We start from the raw sequence: 25,335 nt of genomic DNA, 5'->3' as shown, positions 1-25,335 counted from the left end.
CGTCCACCTGCCGCCAGGTGGCGCTGTCCGGCCCCCGCCGGGACCCCGCAGAGCGGCTGGTGAGACCCGCAGGGCAGGGCCCCGGGGGGCGGAGGGGTACGGGGGGAGAAGGAGGAGGGAGAGGAGGAGGTGGAGGGAGAGGGGGTGGAGGAGGAGGTTGAGGAGGACGAGGAGGAGGAGGAGCTGCCGGGAGGAGGGACAGGAGGATGTGTGGCAGAGGGCGAGCCTTAGACCGCACCACTAAGGCCTGGGGAAGTGAAAACAGATGCAACACGCTTTGGCTCCCTGGCTAGCCAGCCCCAAGTCATTGAATGGCACTAAGCAAATTATTCGGGTTTTGCCATTAAAATGGCAAAGCCACAATTACTTTTGCTCCAACCTAATATTTAAACTTTATCAGCGTCAGTTTCCCCATCTAACCCGAGAAAAGCAAGTGGGTAGGAAATGACTCCTGTCGATCATGTGCTGTGAGGACTGAATGAATAACTGGGTTAAGGACTGGCAGTGGGGTGTGCTTGGTGGTGAAGAATGCTGCTCACGGGCCAAATGGGCTGGCTCTGAGCCCTGGATTTGTCACCTAGCTGTAGGATCTCAAGCAAGTTATTGAACCTCTCTGGGCTTCCTTTGTCTCATCTGATGAGTGAGAATCACTGCACTCTCCCCAGGGGGTGGGCGGCGGTTTGTTTGGTTCTGGTTTTGGTTTTAAGATTACTGAGCTGATTCATGTACAAGCGCTTAGAACTATGACTGACACTTGGTGAATGTCCAGTAACCAATAGTTTCTCTCCTATGTCTCTTGGGACCTTAAAAAAAACAATTTACTAGGCGTAGTGGTTCCATTATATACATATATACATTATATACATAGTCTGGCATATATATATATATACATACATATATATATATACACATATATATTATTCTGAGAATAATTCTCAGAATTCTCAAAATAATATGAAAACTGTTGGAGTCATAATTGGAGGTAAAATATAATCTCTGGAATCAGATTACTTGGGGTCAAATATCAACTCCATTACTTACTCTCTGTGTGGCTTTGGGCAAGTTACTTAACCCCTCTGTGCTTTGATTTCTGTAAAATGGGGATGGTACAATGATAGGGGACAAAGGAGTAAAGAATCAATAAATACCAGTTGTTGTTACTATTGTCAACATTAAAATCTTTAAAGATAGTTTAAATATGGAATGCTAGCTACATCTCTGGCAGGAGGAGATTTTCCAGGTTTAACATTCAGGATCAGGGACGTTCCCATCTTTTATTTCTAGAGCCAGGTGGCCTGAGCATGGCAGACAAAGCTGATGTCAGATGGAGGCATGTGGGCATTTATCATAAGAGTTATGCTCAGGAGATATGTCTTCAGATCATCTGTGTCTCATTCCCATGGAAGAGCCGCGTTCCCACCAAGCTACAAAGACATCTTAGCTCTAGGTTAGAGTACTGGAATAAAAGTTTCAGAAATGAGACTCTGAAGTCTGGTTGACTCACAGGGAAATTACTAGGCAGAAAGCCATGAGATGTAGCTTCCAGCCCTAGCTTGGCCACAGCCATGGTGAATGACAACGTGGAAACCAGGTTTTCAAATTTAGTTGAATGGGTTCAGCAAAGCAATTTCAAAATCATTTCAACTTTGTATGTATCTGTGATTGGTTCCCATATTCTCTTATTTTGCTAATTTGGGCTTTCTCTCTCTTTTTTCTTTTATTCTTTTTTTTTTTTTTTTTTTTTTTTTTTTTGAGACGGAGTCTCGCTCTGCAGCCCAGGCTGGATTGCAGCGGCGTGATCTCGGCTCACTGCAAGCTCTGCCTCACGGGTTCATGCCATTCCCCTGCCTCAGCCTCCCAAGTAGCTGGGACTACAGGCGCCCGCCACCACACCTAGCTAATTGTTTGTATTTTTAGTAGAGACGGGGTTTCAGCCTGTTAACCAGGATGGTCTTGATCTCCTGACCTCGTGATCTGCCCGCCTCGGCCTCCCAAAGTGCTGGGATTACAGGCGTGAGCCACTGCGCTCAGCTTCTTTTATTCTTAATGAGGTTAGTTTTTTTTTAATTATTATAATGAGATATATGTATTATTTTTCCTTGAGAACCAGGTTTTACTTGAAAGTTAGAACTTTAGGTTGGACATGATGGCTCATGCCTGTAATCTCAGTGCCTTGGGAGGCCGAAGCAGTTGGATCATTTGAGGTCAAGAGTTCAAGATCAGCCTAGCCAACATGGTGAAACCCCATCTCTACTAAAAATACAAAAATTAGCTGGGCAGTAGTGGTGCATGCCTGTAATTCCAGCTACTTGGGAGGCTGAGGCAGGAGAATCACTTGAGCCTGGGAGGCAGAGACCATGGTGAGCCAAAATAGTGCCAGTGCACTCCAGTCTGGGTGGCAGAGTGAGATCCTGCTCAAAAATAAATATAAATACATAAATAAAAGTTAGAACTTTAAAATTATTTTGTCATCAGATATTTATGCAGTTTAGTTAACAAATATGAAGGGGCCCTGTAAACTAGAAATATCTTTAGGTATATAGAGTGACCACTTATGTCAGTTTGCATTTATTGTCCTGAAATAGCTAATGGTGCCCTCTTGCACTCTCAGAAGTGACTATGTTTAGGCCGGGTGCAGTGGCTCATGCCTGTCATCCCAGCACTTCAGGAGGTCAAGACAGGTGGATCGCTTGAGCCAAGGTGTTCAAGACTAGCCGGGCAACATAGTAAGACCCTGTCTCTAGTAAAGAAAATTATTTTATAGTTAAAATAAAATAAAATAAAACAAAAAAGCGACTATGTTTTGATGATAACTTATGTGGTCACCCCAATCACATGCTAACTTCCTTCTCTAACAATGACCAAATCAGGCCTCCTTGTTTTCTAGATGAGGGAGACACCCATGTTGTGCTGGAAAGTTAATATGACCAGGACTCGTGACACTTGGATTCTAATCCCAGATCTACTACTGGCTAATTAGGGAGCTTAGACAAGGCACATTACTTCTCAGAGCCACATTCACTGATCAGACTTGTTCAGTGTTTCCCAAGTTTGCTCTAAGATCAATGCTTCTCAACATTTAATGCAAATGTTAGTCTCCTGAGGATCTTGTTAAAGTGCAGATTCTGGCCGGGCACAGTGGCTCACGCCTGTAATCCTAGCATTTTGGGATGCTGAGGCAGGAGGATCACTTGAGGCTGGAAATTCAAGATCAGCCTGGGCAACAAAGTGAGACCTCCCTTTCTATGAAAAAAAATAAAAATATGAGTTGCATGCTGTGGTGTGCGTCTGTAGTCCTAGCTATTCAGTAGGCTGAGGTGAGAAGATCTCTTGTGACCAGGAGTTTGAGGTTGTAATGAGCTATAATCATACCACTGCACTGTAGCCTGGGCAACAGAGCAAGACTCTGTCTCAAAAATAAATAAATAGGCTAGGTGCAGTGACTCATGCATGTATTCCCAGCATTTTGGGAGGCTGAGACGGGAGGATTGCTTGAGGCCAGGAGTGCGAGATCAGCCTGGGCAACAAAGTGAGACCTCCATTTCTACAAAAAATAAAAACAGGAGCTAGATGCTGTGGTGTGTGCCTGTAGTCCTAGCTACTCAGGAGGTTGAGGTGAGAAGATAGCTTGTACCCAGGAGCTTGAGTTTGCAGTGAGCAATTATCAAGCCACTGCACTCCAGCCTCGGTGACAGAGCAAGAACCTCTCTCAAAAATAAATAGGCTGCACATGGTGACTCGCGCCTGTAATCCCAGCACTTTGGTAGGCTGAGCTGGGAGGATTGCTTGAGCCCAAGAGTTTGAGACCAGCCTGGGCAACATGGCTGGTCTCAAGCCAGGTGAACACCTCATCTCTATTTTTTTTTTTCTTCTTCTAAAAAAAAAAAAAAAACAGGATACATGTGCAGAACATGCAGGCTTGTTACATAGGTATATGTGTGCCATGGTGGTTTGTTTCACTGATTGATCCATCCTCTGAGTTCCCTCCCCTCACCCCCCACTCCCCAACAGGCCCCGGTGTGTGATGTTTACCTCTCTGTGTCCATGTGCTCTCATTGTTCAACTCCCACTTATGAGTGAGAACATGTGGTATTTGGTTTTCTATTCCTGTGTTAGTTTGCTGAGGATAGTGGCTTCCAGTTTCATCCATGTGCCTGCAAACGACATGATCTCTTTCCTTTTTATGGCTGCATAGTATTCCATGGTGTATATGTGCCATATTTTCTTTATCCAGTCTGTCACTGATGGGCATTTGGGTTGGTTCCATGTCTTTGCTATTATAAATAGTGCTGCAGTGAACATATGTGTGCATACGTCTTTATAGTAGAATGATTTATATTCCTTTGGGTATGTACCCAGTAATGGTATTGCTGGGTTAAATGGTATTTCTGGTTCTAGATCCTTGAGGAATTGCCATACTGTCTTCCACAATGGTTGAACTAATTTACAGTCCCACCAACAGCGTAAAAGAGTTCCTATTTCTCCACAGCCTCATCAGCATCTATTGTTTCCTGACTTTTTAATAATTGCCATTCTGACTGGCATGAGATGGTATCTCATTGTGGTTTTGATTTGCATTTCTCTGATGATCAGTGATAATGAGCTTTTTTTCATGTTTGTTGGCCACATAAATGTCTTCTTTTGAGAAGTGTCTATTCATATTCTTTGCCCACTTTTTGATGGGGTTGTTTTCTTCTTGTGAATTTGTTGAAGTTCCTTGTAAATTCTGGATTTAGACCTTTGTCAGACAGGTAAATTGCAAAAATTTTCTCCCATTCTATAGGTAGCCTGTTCACTCTGATAATTTATTTTGCCATGCAGAGCTCTTTAGTTTAATTAGACCTCATTTGTCAATTTTGGCTTTTGTTGCAATTACTTTTGGCATTTTTGTGATGAAGTCTTTGCCCTTGCCTATGTCTTGAGTGGTATTGCCTAGGTTTTCTTCTAGGGTTTTTATGATTTTGGGTTTTACATTTAAGTATTTAATCCATCTTGAGTTAATTTTTGTATAAGTTGTAAATTTCTAATTTAATTAACTTTATTAGTTTAAATTTATAAATGTATTAAATTAAATTAATTAATTTAGCTATTTTAAAATAATTAAAACTTTTTAAATTTTAGTAAATAAATATATGAAGTACAGTTTCTGATGCAGTAGTTCTGGGGTGAGGCTGAGATTCTGCACTTCTAACAGGCTGCTAGGTGATGCCCAAGCCAACTTCAATCTGAGTAGCAAGATGTAAAAGCAATAGCATGTTAGCTACTAACAGCTGATGTAAATAAAGAAATATAAGAAATGGGGTACAGGGGGGTGTATTATAGCCACACACATTCAGAAGTCTATGTGTTTAATACATTTAAAAAGGATTATTGCCGGACACGGTGGCTCACGCCTGTAATCCCAACACTTTGGGAGGCCGAGGCAGGTGGATCACCTGAGGTTGGGAGTTCGAGACCAGCCTGGGCAACATGGTGAAACCCTGTCTCTACTAAAAATACAAAAATTAGCTGGACATGGCAGGCGCCTGTAATCCCAGCTACTCGGGAGACTGAGGCAGGAGAATAGCTTGAACCTGGGAGGCAGAGTGAGGCAAGATCGTGCCATTGCACTCCAGCCTGGGCAACAAGAGCAAAATTCTGTCTCAAAAAAAAAGTGGGGGGTATTTTTTAGTGCAGAGCTCCCCAAAGCCTCTAACATACTTCTGAATAGAATGACTTAAGCAACTCAGAAGAAAAGTTTTTCAGAAAGACAAAAGCATTTATTTGCAATAGAGGCAAGAGGGCAACGGGTTTTCCCATGCTCCTGCTCAATCCCTCTCCCAGATGAACAGATGATGTCTTGCCATCCTTAAACTTCATTGCAAAGAAACTGGTTTCATCCACAGCTCCCTTCACATTCCCACCCAATCCCTTAGCTTCCATTTTGGACCATGGGACTTGACTCATAGACTGGCTATCAACCTGTAACACAGCCAGGTATAAAAGGATGACCTGGGCTTGGGCAACGCAGTGAGACTCTGTCTCTGCAAAAAAAATTTTTTTAAATTAGCCAGGCGTGGTGGTGCATGCCTGTAATCTCAGCTACTCAGGAGGATGAGGTGGGAGGATCACTTGAATTCCGGAGGTCGAGGCTGCAATGAGCTGTCATTGCACCGCTGCATTCCAGCCTGGATGACGGAGAGAGACCCTGCAAAAGAAAAGAAAAAAAAAAAAAAGGATGACCTGGACCAATCAACTATATGATCACTCTTGGAAGTAGCCAGTTGAGCCAGTTGGTAGAGGTGGACAAATTTGAAAAGGGTGGAATCAGGCCCATGGTGAGGCAAAGCCACATGAGAGCAAAATTATGAGGGAAGTGAACGCTGAGCGGGCCGTGAAAGCCCAGAGTAGAAACAGAAGCAGAATGTTCTGTTCCAGAATGGAACAGAAGCACAGAGCACTGCAGAGATGCTCCGAGAGCTCTTAGAAATGGAAGTTGATGTGGTGTGGATGCGTGTCCCCTCCAAATCTCATGCTGAAACGTGATCCCCAACGTTGGAGGTAGACATGGTGGCAAATATTGGATCATGGGGGCAGATTTCTCAAGGATGACTTAGCACCATCCCCTTGGTGGTAAGTGAGTTCTCCTTCAGTTACTTCACATGAGATCTGGTTGTTTAAAAGTGTCTAGAACCTCTCCCTTCTCTCTCGCTCCCTCTCTCACCATGTGACATATCTGCTCCTGCTTCGCCTTCAGCCATGAGTGAAAGCTCCCTGAGGCCTCCCCAGAATTGAAGGGGATTCTGGCACCATGCTTCCTGTACAGCCTGCAGAATTATGAGCCAATTAAACCCCTTTTCTTTAGGAATCAACACAGAAGGAGGCCGGGCGCGGTGGCTCACCCCTGTAATCCCAGCACTTTGGGAGGCCGAGGCGGGTGGATCACGAGATCAGGAGATCGAGACCATCCTGGCTAACACGGTGAAACCCCGTCTCTACTAAAAATACAAAAAATTAGCAGGGCGAGGTGGCGGGCGCCTGTAGTCCCAGCTACGCTGGAGGCTGAGGCAGGAGAATGGCTTGAAGCCCGGGGGGCGGGGCCTGCAGTGAGCCAAGATCGCGCCACTGCACTCCAGCCTGGGCGACAGCGAGACTCCGTCTCAAAAAAAAAAAAGAGCCAACACAGAAGGGAAAGCCACTGGGGGCTGGGTGAAAAAGAGTAACTTAGTTTTTCATGATGGTAACAGGCTACAGACTAGAAGAATAGTACAGTTATGTTTCAATGGGACTTTTTTTTTTTTTTTTTTTTTTTTTTGAGATGGAGTCTTGCTCTGTCGCCCAGACCGGAGTGCAGTGGCGCGATCTTGGCTCACTGCAACCTCTGCCTCCCGGGTTCAAGCGATTCTCCTCCCTCAGCCTCCAAGTAGCTGGGATTACAGACGTGTGCCACCACACCCGGCTAATTTTTGTATTTTTAGTAGAGATGGGGCTTCACCATTTTCAGACCAGAGGGGAAAAAGTGAACTTTGCCCCCTTCCCTCTAGGAAGCCCAAAGCCAATTTGCAGCCAACTTGAAGCAATAGTAGAAGTTTATTGCCTTTATATCTTCATTCTCTCCAACCTCACCCTATATCCACCCTGGTCTTGACTCCATATTTAATTTGTTTTTCTTGTACCGATTTTTAATTTATACTTTATCATTTTATTTCATGAATCTCCTAAATGCCTTGTTGACTCACTTGTGAAAGGAGACACAACGGCTGGGCGTGGTGGCTCACGCCTGTAATCCCAGCACTTTAAGAGGCCAAGGTGGGTGGATCACGAGGTCAGGAGATTGAGACCATCCTGACTAACACGGTGAAACCCCGTCTCTACTAAAAGTACAAAAATAAAATTAGCCGGGAGTGGTGGCGGGCGCCTGTAGTCTCAGCTACTTGGGAGGCTGAGGCAGGAGAATGGCGTGAACCTGGGGGAGCGGAGCTTAGAGTGAGCCAAGATCATGCCACTGCCCTCCAGCCTGGGTGACAGAGCAAGACTCCGTCTCAAAAAGAAAAAAAAAGAAAAGGACACAGAGACACAACATAAATAAATAAATGTACCAGATGAGAGCTAAGTTAAGTGATTTGTATCTGAATGACCATAACCCCAATTCCTCCTGTTAATCATCATCACAGGGGTAGAGATAGGTCTCTAGAAGCATGTCACAGGATTCACCCAAAACTGCCTCCTGTTAAAAATTAAAATGATTTAGATAACAACATTGATGACACACTGTTTACATTTGCAAACAAAGATGCAAATGGAAAGAATGACTAACACGTTAGAAAATAGGATTTGCTTCCAAAAGTTCTTGCCAACCTAAGCGTAAGCTATTGTGCTTTCAAGAACTGATCAAATCTCCACTGTGAATCAGCATCTCTGGGCTAAAGTTCAGTGTTACAGTTTCCCACTGTTATCTAAAATCATTATAAGAATTAGTTGTGCCTGGTGCAGTGGCTCACACCTGTAATCCCAGCCCTTTGGGAGGCTGAGGCAGGCAGATCACTTGAGGTGAGGAGTTTGAGACCAGCCTGGCCAACTGTACTAAAAATACAAAAAAATTAGCTGGGCGCAGTGGCTGTAATCCCAGCTACTGGGGAGGCTGAGGTGGGAGAATCGCTTGAACCTGGGAGGCAGAGGTTGCAGTGAGCCGAGATCGCACCACTGCACTCCAGCCTGGGCAACACACAGAGTGAGACTCCATCTCAAAAAAAAAAAAAAGGAATTAGTTGTGTGAATTTCTCTTTGAAAAAAAAATTGTGATTTGATACCAAATCAGATTCAAACACTGTTGTCAAAGAATTACCCATTCTATCTCTCTACCATGTATAATAGGAGAAATTTCTTTGAAAGTTTTGTACCAAGAAAAACTTAATTTTCCTTAAAAAAACTCAAAATGTTTCTCTGCTCAAGAGAGATGTATATCATGTTTCTTTTTTCATCTTGATCATCAGATCACTTCAGATCTGCCATCAGGCTCCCTTGGAATAAACATTTGATTTCTAGAATTTTCTCCACTCTTTTCCTATTTTGATTCCTATACAATTGGCTTTTATTATCTGGGCTTTTATCTATTGGTAAGCCACAACAACTTTTTTTTTTTTTAGAATGACTTGGGATATAAATAAACTAAATATATCCTGTTTGAATAATAAGTGGAAGACAGCTTGATGAATTGGACAAGGTAGGTAAAAAAAGGGCGAAAAGGAGCAATCTCAACAGTTTTCAAGATAAGTAACTATACCAAACTGATTTTTTGAATCTACATTGTTTTACATTGGTCCAAGACATCTGCTAGAGGGAGAACAGTCTGAGGAAGTATAGTCAGCTTTGATAACCTTGCTCCTTCTTATCCTTACATTCTTTTGCATCTTTGTTTGAAAATGTAAACACTTTGCTTAGAGCACCTCTCTCCATCTAAATCAATTGGCTTTGCTTGACAGTAAAAGGGTGTCTTGTTCCCGCAAGCCTGGAACTCTGTTCTTCTCCCTGCACCTCCATCATTTCCAGGCAAGGTGGGCCAGTGAGCAGGCGAGGAAGGGAGGAGTGGGGAGGAGAGTGGGTTTTAGGGATTTCATGGAGAACGATTTGCCCTAAGACAGACCTCCTGGTCACCTCCTCCATATGCTACCCTACAATAAGAGATGTTTCCTCCTTTCCATCCTAAGGAATGGAGTTCCTGCAATGATGGAAATTTCCCAGAAACACTTGCTAGAAATTATCAAAGACAAATATGGCAACACCATCCTGTCTTCTGATACCCCACATGCCTCCTTTAGACCAAAGTCAGATGAATTCTGTTTAATAATATTGATGTCTCTGCTTTTGCAAGTCTCTTTTTCCCCACTACGAATATTATACATGTCCCCTACTGAAAATTTAGAAAACAGAGAAACACAAATGTAATAATATCTACACAAGGCATGGTGGCTCACATCTGCAGTCCCAGGTACTCAGAAGGCAGACAGGAGGATCACTCAAGCTCAGGATTTCAAATCTGCAGTGAGCTATGACCTTGCCACTGTACTCCAACCTGGACAACAGAGCAAGACTCCATCTCTAAAAACAGTGAATCTGGGAAAAGAAGTCTAAAAGATGTGAAATTGAATGTATGGTAGAAAGGGATGTGCTGAGAGTCAGAAGACTTGGATTATAGCCTCGTGTCTGCCATAACTATTAATAGCTGGGGTGATCTTGGGCAAGTAACTTATCCTTGATGATTTTTTTTTCACTTATAAAAGGAAAAGGTTAGGCTGGGCAGACCTGCTCTTCTAGCATTCCAGGATCACAGAATGGTTCAACAGGAGACATAATAACCAGACTGTCAGGGTTTATATTCCCAGCACTGCCACTTATGAGTTGTTTGACTTTGGGTAAATTTCACAGCCTCTCCATGTTTCAACATCCTCATCTATAAATGAAAAATGATAATATCTGTCATATACTGATGATTTGGTGAATGTTGGCTACTGTTATCTTTTTCTTTCTTTCTTTCTTTTTGCAATAGGGTCTTGCTCTGTTGCCCAGGCTAAAGTGCAGTGGTGCTATCTCAGCTCACTGCAACCTCCACTCCCAGGCTCAAGTGATCCTCTTGCCTCAGCCTCTCAAGTAGCTGGGACTACAGGAGTGTGCCACCATGCCTGGCTAATTTTTGTATTTTTTGTAGACATGGGGATTTTCCATGTTGCCCCAGACTGGTCTTGAACTCTTGAGCTCAAGCAACTGCCCACTTTGGCTTCCTAAAGTGCTGGAATTACAGGCGTGCTATTATTATCTTAAACATGGCCCAGTCTACCTTTCCAGCTGTATCTCATGTCACACAAGACCTCTTTTCTGAAAGCCATGGGTGTCCAATGCTGTCTACCCAGCAACACCATAACCTCTCATGTCATTTGGGATCTCAACTTTGTGATATCCAAAACCGAGTGAATAATTTCTATGCACCTACAGCCCATGTCTCCTTAACTGTTTCCTGTCACAGCAGATAACACCAACACCTACTCACTTGCTCAGCGCAAAGACCTGGGAGTCAACCAGATACCCCTTTCTCCCTTACTCCTGAGAGCCAATCAATCATTAAATTAACCAACTCTGTCTCCTTAATGTTTCTTTAATACATCAATTTCAGTCATCTTCACTGCCACCCACCCTACCAGTATCTCTTGCCTGGGCAACTCCCATGGTGCCTTATTGGTCTTCCCGCATTTGCTCCTGCCCCACACCTCCTTCTAGCTTCCAATTCATTCCTCCACTGTGGCCGGAGCAACTTTTTTTTTTAACTCTATGTTTAGACATTCCAGTTTTCTGCTTAGAGGGCTTCAGTTGTCTACCACAGCTCTTAGAAAACAGCCCATTTGTAATGAGTCCTGAATGATCCTTCAATCTGGATGCTGCCCACCCCAAGGATCCCCCCCATGCCCCTCTCTCTAAGGATTTCTGTGCCCCAGTCACACTGCTCCCTTTCCATTTCTGGAACAATCTAAGCTTCCTTTTGCCTCGAGGCTCTTACGTGTGGCCAAAACTATTCTTCACTTACCTTTTACCCAGCTAACTTCTCATCCTTTGGGCTCCAGCCAAAATAGAACTTCCTCAAGGGAAAACCTTCCCTCTCTCCCCCTATTAGGTTAGATCCTTCTATTATGCCTCTTTTTAGTCCATTTTCCTTAACTGTACTTTTTTTTTTCACTTGTAAAAGGAAAAGGTTAAATGTACACCCATGTTCATAGCACCATGATTCACAATAGCCCAAAGGCAGAAGCAACCCAAGTACCCATCAATGGATGACTAGACAAACAACATGTTATATACATGCAGTGGAACATCGTTCACCCTTCAAAAGGAAGAAAATTCTGACCCATGCTGCAACACGGATGATTTTTATGTGATTCTCCATATTGTCTGTCTTGCTCATTGGCTTGTCAGTGCCTTCAGGGCAGAGATTTTATTAATCACTCTCTCTTCCCAGCACTTGGCTCCATACCTAGGATACAGCAGTTCCTCCATCAATATACAAAAGAATAAGATTCAGAGAGAAATGCAGAGGCCAGAGATGGGGAACCACACAGCCCCAGGAGCCTCCGTTTCTGCCTGCTGGGTTCCAGCCCTGAAGAAGCTCAGCTGTCCACTGTCCGTGGAGGCACAGACACGTCATTTAAATTCCTTTACTTAAGGTGGCATGAGGTCCTTTTTCTTTCTGGAGAGCTGGAAATTTGCTTTTTCCCTCTTCAAAAGAAAGGCTGCAGCGAGCCTCATGGGCTGGGTGTGGTGGTTTATGCCTGTAATCCCAGCACTTTGTGGGGCTAAAGCAGGAGGATCACTTGAGCCCAGGAGTTCGAGACCAGCCTGGGCAACATAGTGAGACACCCCCATCTCTACAAAAAATAAATAAACACAATTAGCCAGGTGTGGTGGTACACACCTGTGGTCCCTGCTTTTTGGGAGGCTGAGGTGGGAGGATCACTTGAGCTCAGGAAGTCAAGGTTGCAGTGAGTCAAGATCACGCCACTACATTCCAGCCTGAGCAACAGAGTGAGACCCTATCTCAAAAAACAAAAAGCAAAACAAAGGAACAAAAAAGCCCTCAAGGCCTTTCATTTAATAGCAAGGGTAATAACAAACACTCATAGAGTCTATCTGTAAAACATTCATTTAAAGACCACTCATTTAATCTTCATGACCAGCCCCTGAGGGGGATACGGTGGTAGCCTCCTCATTGTTCAGGTGAGAATCTGGAGGTAGGTGTGGACTTGGCACAGAACTGGGAAGTAGCGAAGGTCAGATTCAAAACCTGGGTAGTCCAGCTCCAAAGTCCATTGCCGAACCATTATACTGATTGCAACGCCCTGCCCCAAGTGTAGCATAAAAGTGTTTGTAGAATAGACATAAGAGACACGGAGTAGCTGAGTGTTAGGAGAAGGCTTGCTCCCCATTCCCTTTTTCTTCTTTGAGTCTGCCCTCCCCCCAACAACTGCTGAGGCTTTGCCCCTTTGCTGGCTGGGCCCTAGAAGAGATGGAATGACTCACTGGATTAATACATTTGGGAAGAACTATGTAATGAAAAATAAATATTATAAATCTAATATAAACTATATCCATATTAATAAAATATTTAATATATTATAAATATATAGTTTATATAAATATTATTTTTATATTATATTATATATGACTGTTAAATTTATTTATTTTATTTTTTATTTTATTTTATTTTTGAGACAGAGTCTCACTCTGTTGCCAGGCTGGAATGCAGTGGCGTGATCTCAGCTCACTGCAACCTCCGCCTCCTGGGTTCAAGCGATTCTCCTGCCTCAGCCTCCCGAGTAGCTGTGATTACAGGTACCCGCCACTATGCCCAGCTAATTTTTGTATTTTTAGTAGAAATGGGGTTTCGCGGTGTTGGCCAGGATGGTCTTGTTCTCTTGACCTCGTGATCCGCCTACCTTGGCCTCCCAAAGTGCTGGGATTACAGGCGTGAGCCACTGCGCCTGGCCGTTAAATTTATATATAATACATGAATATATAACATATTAATATTAATGCCTTTCCTCTTAGGCACTGAGCTTCCTGCAGGCAGCATCTATTCTGCATTACTCCACCCTAGGCCAGCCCCTGCCTGGGGCCAGCGTGGCTGTGACCAGGTGGGAGAGTCCACCCCACTCTAACTTTAGGCAGGCCCATTTGGCTCTCAGACTAAGCTAAGGTCTTCACTTAGCCTTTATCAGAAATAAAAGTGTAGGACAGGCATAGTGGCTCATGTTTGTAATCCTAGCACTTTGGGAGGCCAAGGCATGAGGATTGCTTGAGCTCAGGAGTTTGAGACCAGCCAGGGCAACATACTGAGACCCCTGTCTCAGGAAGGAAGGAAAAGAAAGAAAGAGGGAAGGGAAGGGAAGCAAAGGAAAGGGAAGGCAAGGGGAGGGAAGGGGAGGGAAGGGGAGGGAAGGGGAGGGGAGGGGAAATGGGAAGGGGAAGGGGAGGGGAGGGGGGGAGAGAAGGGAGAACAGGAAGGGGAAGGGGAAGGAAGGAAAGAAAGAAAGAGAAGGAAGGGAAGGGAAGGAAGGAAAGGCAGGCACACTCCACACCCATTAGGATCTTAAGGGAGTCCTGAGTGTTCTGGGTGGAGGGCTGGGGTTCAGTGCCAGGCCCCTCTGACTCAGACACCCCAAGCTGAATTCCCAGTGGCAGGCACTCAGCCATGAGCTAAAGGATCATACCCCACCTTTACTGGGTGTTTGGGATCCCCACCTTTCAATTCATTTAATTCTCACAAAAACATCCCTATGAGGAAGCAGCAATTATGATCCACATTTTAGAGATGGGGAAACTGAGTCACAGAGGCTTTAAGTCACTTGGGGAAACTGAGTCACAGAGGTTTTAAATCACTCGCCTGGGTCCTGTAGCTTTGAATGGTAAGTGGCAGCACTGGAGTTTCGCCCTCGGCAGGCTGGTTCTGGAGTCCACACTCCTAACCTTTCCCAATCCCTGCCTGGGCTGCTTCGGCCAAAGAGACACCAGCTGATGGCCCTCAGAGACACCAGCCACCAAGACCTCCCGAGGGGTCTTGGCATCCCTAGTGTTCCTGTGACTCAAGCTCAGCCTTCCAGACCCCCAGCCTCTCCTTGTGCTTCCGGCAGGCGTCTCCTTCCGTGAGCAGCAGATGGGGGAGCAGGAGCCGGTGCATCCCCCCAAGACCCTCTACGGCAGGGACTTTCCAGTTCCCACCCATGCTGCTCTCTGCCCCTGATTTTCCTGGGAATGGCAACATCTGCAAGGGTGCAGGAAGATGACTGAGCCAGGATATGCAAAGGAAATGAAAACAGGAGCACCTGCAAGGATTTTGTTTACTATTCCACAAGTTCCACTTTCTTTCTTTAGACAGGGAGTTTCAAATTCCATCTCCTTCACTCTTCGGGTCCTCCCACCCTGGTGTGAAGATTCACCCTCCAGTCCCCCAGGTGCGGGACCATCTGTGTTGCGTTTCACAAAACATAACTGTGACATCACATCAGGACACTCCCAAGGCTCACCATCCAATTGGGGCCCCCAAACTGTTCATCCCCCTCTTGAACTTGGCAGCTCCCTCTGCGGCTCTTACACATTAGCCCATCTTCTGAAGCTCCTGACCAAGCCTCCACTCCTCTCATTCTTGGCAGCTGACAATGCATTTGCTAAGCTAAGCAGCTGGCAGCCTTGACTGCTACCTCCCCCACCACAAATGCATCTTCATCTGCCTGTGTTAGAGTGCGATGTATCTCTTTCCTCTTCAAGGCCACCCCCTCCAGCTCTGTGTGCTCTCCTCCTATCTCCTTTTTGACCTTGCCCATCCCTATTCTTTTGATCTATAAATATGCTAAAGCCATTTCTATCCTTTTTATTTATTTATTTATTTATTTATTTTTGAGACAGAGTCTTGCTCTGTCACCCAGACTGGAGTGCAGTGGCACAATCTTGGCTCACTGCAACCTCTGCCTGCCGGATTCAAGTAATTCTCCTGCCTCAGCCTCCCGAGTAGCTGGGACTACAGGCGCCTGCCACCACACCTGGCTAATTTTTGTGTTTTTAGTAGAGACAGGGTTTCACCAAGTTGACCAGGCTGCTCTCGAACTCCTGACCTCAGGTGATCCGCCTGCCTCAACCTCCCAAAGTGCTGGGATTACAGGTGTGAGCCACCGCTCCCTGCCACCTTTTCTATCTTTTAAAAAAAATGTGGTCCTCCCTTCCCTGCCCTCAGCTATCACTTTTATCTGTTTGCTACCACTCTATCTGTTTTCAGCCCTTCTCTGTCCCTTCTGGTGGGTGGTCATCTCTTGCTCTCCTCCCATCTACTCCCTAATCTGGGGCAATCTGGAATTGGTCCCATCCCTGTTTCATTTAAACTGCTCTCTTCACAAATGTCCTGCCAAATGTCAACTGCAAGAGACACCCTGCATTCCTTTTTTTTTCCCAGTCAGGGTCTTACTCTGTCACCCAGGCTGGAGTGGCATGATCACGGCTCACTGCAGCCTCAACCTCCCAGGCTCAGGTGATCCTCCCTCTGCCTCCTCGGTAGCTGAGACTACAGGTGTGTGCCGTCCACTCCCAGCTAGTTTTGTTGTTGTTGTTGTTGTTTATTTTTTTGTAGAGATCAGGTTTTACCCTGTTGCTCAGGCTTGTCTGGAACTCCTGGGCTCAAGTGATCTCGTCACCTCAGCCTCCCAAAATGTTGGGATTTGCAGCTCTACAAAAGAGGGCCACTGTGCCTGCTCCCCCTTTTTTGTTCTATCTGCAACATTTCACACTGCTCACCTCTCCCTTCTTGATGGCTCTTCCTGGGTTTCCGGGACATGACTCTATTCTAGTTCTTAGTCTTCATCTGATAGCTGTTTCTTGGTCTTCTTTGCTGGCTCCTCAAGCTGCCCAGTAAATGTGTGTGTTCTGCAAGAGTTCACTCTTTTTTTTTTTTTTTAATACTTTAAGTTCTAGGGTACATGTGCACAACATGCAGGTTTGATACATAGGTATACATGTGCCAAGTTGGTTTGCTGCACCCATCAACTCGTCATTTACATTAGGTATTTCTCCTAATGCTATCCCTCCTCCAGCCCCCCACCCCATGACAGGCCCCAGTGTGTGATGTTCCCCACCCTGTGTCCACGTGTTTTCATTGTTCGATTCCCACCTATGAGTGAGTACAAGCGGTGTTTGGTTTTCTGTCCTTGTGACAGTTTGCTGAGAATGATGGTTTCCAGCTTCATCCATGTCCCTGCAAAGGACATGAAAGAGTTCACTCTTAGTCCGTCTTCTCATTCTTCGTGCTCTTCAAGCTGACCTCACTCATCCCATCATGGTTAACCACGCTTACGTGTTGATGACCTCCAAGTCTCTCCTTTCCAGCCCTACCTACTCTGCAATCTTCTAGACGAGTGCTGTGCAATAGACCTTGCTGTAATAATGAAAATGTTCTATAAATTGAGCTGTCCAATATGGTAGCCACTAGCCACATGTGGCTACTGAGCACTTGAAATGTGGTTAATGGCCAGGCATGGTGACCCACACCTATAATTCCAGCACTTTGGGAGGTTGAAGTGAGAGCCCAGGAGTAGAGACCAGCCTGGGCAACATAGTGAGACCTCATCTCTATATATTAAAAAAAAAAAAAAAAAAAAAAATGGAATGTGGCTAGTGTGTTTAAGGAACTGAGTTTTAGATGTTATTTAATTTTAATTTTAATAGCTACAGGGCCGGCTCAAGCCTGTAATCCCAACACTTTGGGAGGCTGAGGCAAGTGGATCACAAAGTCAGGAGTTCAAGACCACCCTGGCCAACTTGGTGAAACCTCATCTGTACTAAAAATACAAAAATTAGCTGGGCGCGGTGGTGGGTGCCTGTGATCCCAGCTACTCAGGAGACTGAGGCAGGAGAATTGCTTGAACCCGGGAGGCAGAGGTTGCAGTGAGCCGAGATTGCACCACTGCATTCCAGCCTGGGAGACAGAACAAGACTCCATCTCAAAGAAAACAAAAAAATTAAAAATTAAAAAAATCAATAGCTACAAGTGGCTAGTGGCTACTGTATTGGACAGTACAGTTGTAGACCTACATTGCCAACTGCCTGGGGACATCTTGATTAGGATGTCTCTCTGGCTCCTCAACAAGTCCCAAACTGAGCTTATTAGCATCACACTCTCCCCTACCTTCGCCTCCATGCCCTTGAGCAAAATGAAAACCTTCTCTTTCCCTTGATTTCTCTTCCTGAGTTGACAGCATCAACACTCATGCCTTTACCCAAAGCCTAAACTTCTAGACTTCCAGGCTCTTCCTTTTCACTCATCTTCTATAATTATGTGGTCAATTCTCCCTCCTAAATTTCTTGTAGCTCCATCCTTGCCTTTCCAAACCTTCTCAGAGGCTTGAGTTCAGAATCAAAGCTTCTCTTGTCAGGCTATTACCAATTCCCTACACCCAGCCTCCGCCAAGCCACCAGCAGACCTCTGAGCTGGACAGCTTTCCTTTGCTTCTCCGGATGTCCTCTCCATCTCCACCCTTTCCATCCTGATGTCCTAGTAGCTGGCTTCTATAGACCCTGTCACCTGGACTTCTTTGCTCTTGGACTTCCAACTGGGTCAGGAAGACTGGAGGGTGGGAAGAGGTTGGCGCATCTAACCACTGAGCTCCTAGGGTTATTGGTAGCTGCCTTCCTCTACCAAAGCCCATGTCCACGAGGTGGCCACTCCTGCAGCTACGGGATTCTGGTTCTCACTCTTTTCACTTGCTGCTTCCAGCCTAGATGCAGTAAGAGTTCCCTGCTGTGGTTCTGCTGGGGCACTGCGCCGCCCTTTGTTGTTTCCCTAATCACGTCTCAATCCCCCCACGCACCACCCCCCCAACTTTTTTTTTTGAGACAGGATCTCACTCTTGCCCAGGCTAGAGTACAGTTGCACAATCACGGCTCACCGTAGCCTCGACCCCTGGGTTCAAGCGATCCTTCCAACTCAGCCTCCCAAGTAGCTGGGACAACAGGTGTGTACCACAACACCCAGCTGAGTTTTTTTGTTTTTGTTTTTGTTTCTTTTTAATTTTTAGCGATGAGGGTCTCACTATGTTTCCCAGGCTGGTCTTGAACTCCAGGGCTCAAGCAGTCCTCCCACCTTGGCCTTCCAAAGTTAGAATTACAGGCATGAACCACCTTGCCCAGCCCTTCTCAAGTCTTTATTCATGGTCCGTTTATTAAACTCTCCTTGGTTGCCCAGACTGAGTGTGTTATCCATTTCTTCTGGGACTTGATTGGTATTTCCAAGCCTTGAAATGCCTCCTCGTCACCCACAGGAGACAAATAAAGCCTGTGCTTCTTTGAAGAGCACCTGAAGCCACTTATGATCTGTTTCCTGCTTGCTCTTTCCACTTCATCTCCCACCTCTCCTTCTCTTGCGCTTTATAGTCCTATAATGCCAGATTGCTTATGATGCCCGGAAGGGGCCCTATTGTTTTCCACCTCCATGCCTATGCCTGCCAAACTCTTGCTTAACCTTTAAAACCCTTCTCCAGATGTTGCCTCCTCTGGGAAGTCCCCCAGGCCTTCCTTTCTGCTTCTACTGTATTTTGTTGGTATTTCCATTATTTATGACATCATGATATATTATAATTTCTTGTTTAGGTCTGTATTGTCTTTTCTGCCCATAGAGTGCCTCTTAAGGAAAGGACTAGGCCAGATGTGGTGGCTCACACCTGTAATTCTAGTGCCTTGGGAGGCTGAGGCAGAAGGTTCACTTGAGGCCAGGAGTTCAAGACTAAGCTCAGCAACATAGTGAGATTCCACCTCTACAATAAAAATTAAAAATTAGCTGGGCAGGGTGTCACACACCTGCAGTCCCAGCTACTCGAGAAGCTGAGACGGGAGGATCACTTGAGCCCAAGAGGTTGAGGCTACAGGGCTACAGTAAGCCATAATCACACCACTGCACTCTAGCCCAGGTAAGAGAGTGAGATCTTATCTCTTAAAAAAAAAAAAAAAGTAAGGATATAAATATATATATTTATTTAATAAAATATTTATTGATCCTGGCATTCTAGGTGCTAGATAGCTAGATATATCAGTAGTGACCCCTTTCTACAAGCACTATGAGGGAAGCACTATTGTCCCTATCTTAGAGGACACCCAGAAGGCCGAGGTTGCAGTGATGTGCCAGGTTCAGAAAACTGGCAAGAGGTTTGGATTTGGTGTCAAACCAAGTCCTTCTAGCTGCACAGTTCATACTTTTGGCCACAGTTTTACGTTGCTGCGGGTCTTGCCAAGAATAGTTTTATTGGCCGGGTGCGGTGGCTCATGCCTGTAATCCCAGCACTTTGGGAGGCCGAGGCGGGCGGATCACGAGGTCAGGAGATCGAGGCCATCCTGGCTAACACGGTGAACCAGTCTCTACTAAAAATACAAAAAAATTAGCCGGGCGTGATGGTGGGCGCCTGTAGTCTCCGCTACTCGGGAGGCTGAGGCAGGAGAACGGTGTGAGCCCGGAAGGCGGAGCTTGCAGTGAGCCGAGATCGCGCCTGGGGGACAGAGCGTGACCCCGTTTCAAAAAAAAAAAATAAAAAGTTTTATTAAGACTGGTGTTACGGGTTGAATTGTGACCCCCTCCCACACTCACAAAAGGATATGCTGAAGTCCTGACGCCCACTGCTTCAGAATGGGCCTTATTTGGAAGGAAGGTCTTTACAGAAGTAATCAGGTTAAAATGAGGTTCAGGGCTGGGTGCAGCAGCTCAGGCCTGTAATCCCAGCACTTTGGGAGGCTGCGGCAGGAGGATCGCTTCAGCCTAGGAGTTTGAGATCAGCCAGGGCAACACTGTGAGACACTATCTCAATTATATTTACAAATATATATACACACATATATGTACATATTGTTACATATTTATTTAATATATATTTATAGTTTAAATATATTTTAATATATGATATTTTTATAATATATAATAAAATATAAATGTAAATGTTATATATCATGTATTATATATAAATTTAACATTTTTATATAATATAATATAAACATATTTATATAAGCTATATATTTATAATATATTAAATATATTAATACAACTATAGTTTATTAGATTTATAATATTTATTTTTCATTATATATACATATATAAGAAAAATAAAAATATTATATTAGATTTATAATATTTATTTTTCATTATATATACATATATATAAGAAAAAAATGAGGTCAGGGGCCCTAATCTAATATGATTAGTGTCCTTGTAAACAAGGGAAATTTGGACACAGAAATACAGAAGGAAGGTGGTGTGAAGATGCGGGGAGGAGACAGCCATGTGAATAGAGAGGGGAGGGCGGTGTGAAGATGCGGGGAGGAGACAGCCATGTGAATAGAGATGTCAAGGATGCTGGCCAGCAACTGAAGCTGGAAGAGACGAGGAAGCGTTCTTAACCCAGAGCCATCGGAGAGAGTACGGCCCTGCTGACGCCTTGCATTTAGACTTCCAGGCTCCAGAACTGGAAGATAGTAAATGTCTGTTGTTTTAAGCCTCTCAGCTTTTGGTTCTTTGTTATGGCAGCCCCAGGAAATGCGTACATCTGGGGAGGCTCAAGCCCCTCCTCGCTGGGAAGTGGGGGGGTGTTGGAATACTAACTGGATGTGGAGTCCCCCTGGGGCTCTACTGGGAGTGCCAAGTGGATCCTGGCAGTCACTGAGTAGGCTTCTTTGTGTCATTTTGCTTCAGCATTGACCTGACAACTCAACAATTATTTTTCTTTTTCTTTTTTTCTTAGAGACAGACTCTTGCTATGTTGCCCAGGCTGGTCTTAAATTCCTGGGCTCTTGCTCTGCATATTCTCAGTGCAATAAAAAAAGGAAAAAAAAGTGGCAGTCACCAATTTTATTTTTTGGTGTTTTTTTTAATTTTGTTTTGTTTGTTTGTTTGAAATGGAGTCTCGCTCGGTCACCCAGGCTGGAGTGCAGTGGTGCGATCTCAGCTCACTGCAACCTCTGCCTCCTGGGTTCAAGCAATTCTCCTGCCTCAGCCTCCTGAGTAGCTGGGATTACAGGCTTGCACCACCACGCTCGTCTAATTTTTGTATGTTTATTAGAGAGAGGGTTTCACCATGTTGGCCAAGCCAGTCTTAAACTCCTGACCTCAGGTGATCTGCCTGGCTCGGCCTCCCAAAATGCTGGGATTACAGGCCTGAGCCACCGTGCCTGGCTGTAGTCACTGATTTTAAATTACGCTTCCAACTGCCTCTGGTGACCCCACAAGTCTGTGACATGCAGTAATTTGTAAACCTGAGCCCCCCCGCCCCAAGAAGGTAATCCTCAGCATGCTCAAATCCCCAGCTCCCAGCGCAGGGCCTAACACCCCACAGACTTCCAGTGCTGGGCATTGAGTCACTAAATCCTGCTCAACTAAGGCACCAGGAGTCCGTGGAGTGCTTGGGATCTCGAAGGGTGTCAAGGAGACTGGTAGAGCTATTGTGCCCATTCCCACAGGCCAGCCCCCAGGACATATTCCAGTCTCATGCCATGGTCAAAACAAACAAGTCAAGTTTCAGGATGCTCTAGTGGGTTCTACTGACTCTTTCCCAGGGTGACTCACTGCTGCAGGGAGAGAAGCGGGCTGGGACTCAAGTGCCTGTGCTTTCTTTTTCTTTCTTCTGTCTTTCCAGGAAGCCCTTGGAACAGGATGTAAAAGCAGCACTTTCCATCCAGCCTGACATCCTGCTTCCAGATGCAGAAGGCTGAGCAGGCCACCAGGATCACATTTAAATGGCTGTGGCCATGATGTTCCAATTTGAAACCTGGACTCCACCAACTTCCATACTCATCCCTTGCTCTCAGCCCTCTCCCTCCCCTGTCCAGGTCCTCAGGATGATCTGAGAAATATGTTACACTTTTCTTCCTCGCTAGATGTCAACACGTTGGAAGGCAGGGACCTTGCCATATTAATCCTTAGGGCCTTGGGTTCTGCTGTAGTAAAGACTCAAAAAATGTTGGGTAAAATTAATTTTAAAAACAACTGGTGGCCGGGTGCGGTGGCTCACGCCTATGATCCCAGCACTTTGGGAGGCCAAGGCGGGTGGATCACCTGAGGTCAGGAGTTCGAGACCAGCCTGGGCAACATGGTGAAACCCTGTCTTTACTAAAAATACAAAAATTAGCCTGGCGTGGTGGCAGCGCCTGTAGTCCCAGCTACTTGGGAGGCTAAGGCAGGAGAATTGCTTGAACTTGGGAGGCAGAGGTTGCAGTGAACTGAGATTGTGCCATTGCACTCTAGTCTGGATGACAGAGTGAAACTCTGTCTAAAAAAAAAAAAAAAAAAAAAAAACTGGAGAGAGTCAGGCATAGTGATGCATTCCTGTGGTCCCAGCTACTTGGGAGGCTGAGATGGGAGGATAGCTTGAGCCCTGGAACTTTTTTTTCTCTTTTCTTTTATTATTATTTATTTGTTTGTTTTTTTAATTGAAACAGAGTCTCGCTCTGTCACCCAAGCTGGAGTGCAGTGGCACAATCATAGCTTACTCGAGCCCAGCCTTGATCTCCCTGGGCTCAAGTGATCCTCCCCCCTCAGCCTCCCAAATAGCTGGGACTACAGGCATGCACCACCATGCCCAGCTAATTTTCGTATTTTTTTGTAGAGACAGGGTTTCATCATGTTGCTTAGGCTGGTCTTGAACTCCTGCCCTCAAGTGATCCTACTGCCTTGGCCTCCCAAAGTGCTGGGATTATAGGTGTGAGCCACCATGCCCTGTCATATTTTTTTCCTTTTTTATTGGACTGAGAATATGTAGAGCAAGAGCCCAGGAGTTTAAGGCCAGCCTGGGCAACATAGCAAGAGTCTAAGAAAAAAAGAAAGAAAGAAAGAAAAAAACAATTGTTGAGTTTTCAGGTCAATGCTGGAGCAAAATGACACAAAGAAGCCTACTCAGCTGGGGGTCTGCTGGCCACCCATCCTATCAGGGTCCCACTAGCACCACCCAGCTAGTGATCATCTTAAACAAGGACTCCACAATTTTACAGTCTCCTCATCCTCTTTTTTCCCAGGTTCTCAAAGCTCCAACTCCCAGAGTAGGAGACAGGAGCTGAAATGAGCTGATGTTTACATGGAACATGACTGATTGTGCTGTTAAGTGAAATAGATGCCAGAGGTTTTTGCAGGTGTCTGACTAATAAAGGGAAGGGACTTTTAATGTCCCCAGGTCCATGGTGAGAGCTGAGCACCCCAGAATGGGCAGGATAGGAGCGTAGAGGATCAAGGAACATGAGTGACCACAAGTCAAATCCTGTGGCCCAACCCCAGCCTCACATTTGGTAGCAGCCTGTTTGGGTAAACCCATCAGGATACGATTCCTCATGGCTCTAGCTAAAAAAATACATTTATTCATGCAGTGTCGTTGTCTGGGCCTCTGTGTGGCAGCAGTTCTGCTTGTGCCAGGAAAAAGCTTCTAAGATCTTTCCATGTGAAAAGTGCCACAATGGCACTATCATTCAACCTGTTAAATGACAGTACTGAGCTAGGGGATGCACCTGACCATGAGGCATCTATTGAGACCTTATTGGGAACATTATTATTATTATTATTATTATTATTATTATTATTATTATTTTGAGACAGAGTGTCACTCTCATTGCCCAGGCTGGAGTGCAATGGCATGACCTCAGATCACCGCAACCTCTGCCTCCTGGGTTCAAGCAAATCTCATGCCTCAGCCTCCCGAGTAGCTGGGATCACAGGCGTGCACCATCACACTTGGCTAATTTTTGTATTTTTAGTAGAGACAGGATTTCACTATGTTGGCCAAACTGGTCTCGAACTCCTGACCTCAAGTGATGTGCACGCCTCTGTCTCCCAAAGTGTTGGGATTACAGGCGTAAGCCACTGCGCCTGGCCAGGGCACTTATTATTAAGCCCTTAGGAAACCTGGTGGTCCCTTGCTCCTGGGAGGCCATCTTATTGATACTGAACTTGGTGCAGACGTCCAGTTGGCATAGTGCACTACAGCCCAGAACTCCAGGACTCAAGCAATCCTCCTGCCTCAGCCTCCCAAGCAGCTGGGACTACAGGTGCATGCCACCAGACCTGTATGCATGAATACCAGGCATAGAGTCACATTGGGGCTACCCTGGAGGCCGGCTACTGCTAGTACTAAATTGTGTATAGAGACCATGAGCTCCACAGGAGTTCAGATGAAAGGGAGAAAAATGAAAATTAGAGGGCTCAGGGCGTGTTCAGATTATTATCTGGTCTATAAGCTAGATCTTGAAGGAATGTCTATCCTCATTTCTTTTTCTTCATATTCCTCCCGTCAGCAAAACTTGGAAAGAAAGGAGGATGGAGGACAGGACTGTCACAGTCAGAAGGGCAAGAAGGAAGCAGGGGAAAATGAGGAAATGTTTAAAAAGAGTCGAGCAAGGCCTTATTTAGGGGCAGTGAAGAGTAGACTGACATTGAAAAGCATAAAAAGTTTAGAAATAATGAAGATGAGGCCAGGCGCGTTGGCTCACACCCATAATCCCAGCAATTTGGGAGGCTGAGGCGGGCAGATCACTTGAGGTCAGGAAATTGAGACCAGCCTGGCTACCATGATAAAACCCTGTCTCTACTAAAATAAAATAAAATAAAATAAAATACAAATACAAAAATTAGCCTGGCATGGCGGCACACTCCCATAATTCCAGCTACTCGGGAGGCTAAGGCAGAAGAATCATTTGAACCCGGGAGGCAGAGGTTGCAGTGAGCTGAGATCGCGCCACTGAACTCCAGCCTAGGGGACAGAGCAAGACTCTTGTCTCACAAAAAAAAAAAAAAAAAAAAGACATAAGATGAAAGAA

The 25,335-nt window shown here is 45.3% G+C and overlaps 1 long non-coding RNA gene across 1 annotated transcript; it reads left to right on the top strand.

Moving 5' to 3' along the window:
• Nucleotides 1-18: 18 nt before the first annotated feature.
• LOC129394363 (uncharacterized) lies at nucleotides 19-25,335 on the top strand. The gene is made up of 2 exons (XR_008621591.2): nucleotides 19-59; nucleotides 22,173-25,335. It is a non-coding gene; the product is annotated as an uncharacterized LOC129394363 (long non-coding RNA).

Source organism: Pan paniscus, chromosome 19 (assembly GCF_029289425.2).
Source record: "Pan paniscus chromosome 19, NHGRI_mPanPan1-v2.0_pri, whole genome shotgun sequence".
NCBI lineage: Eukaryota > Metazoa > Chordata > Mammalia > Primates > Hominidae > Pan > Pan paniscus.
This window is presented reverse-complemented; position numbering and strand designations above follow the sequence as displayed.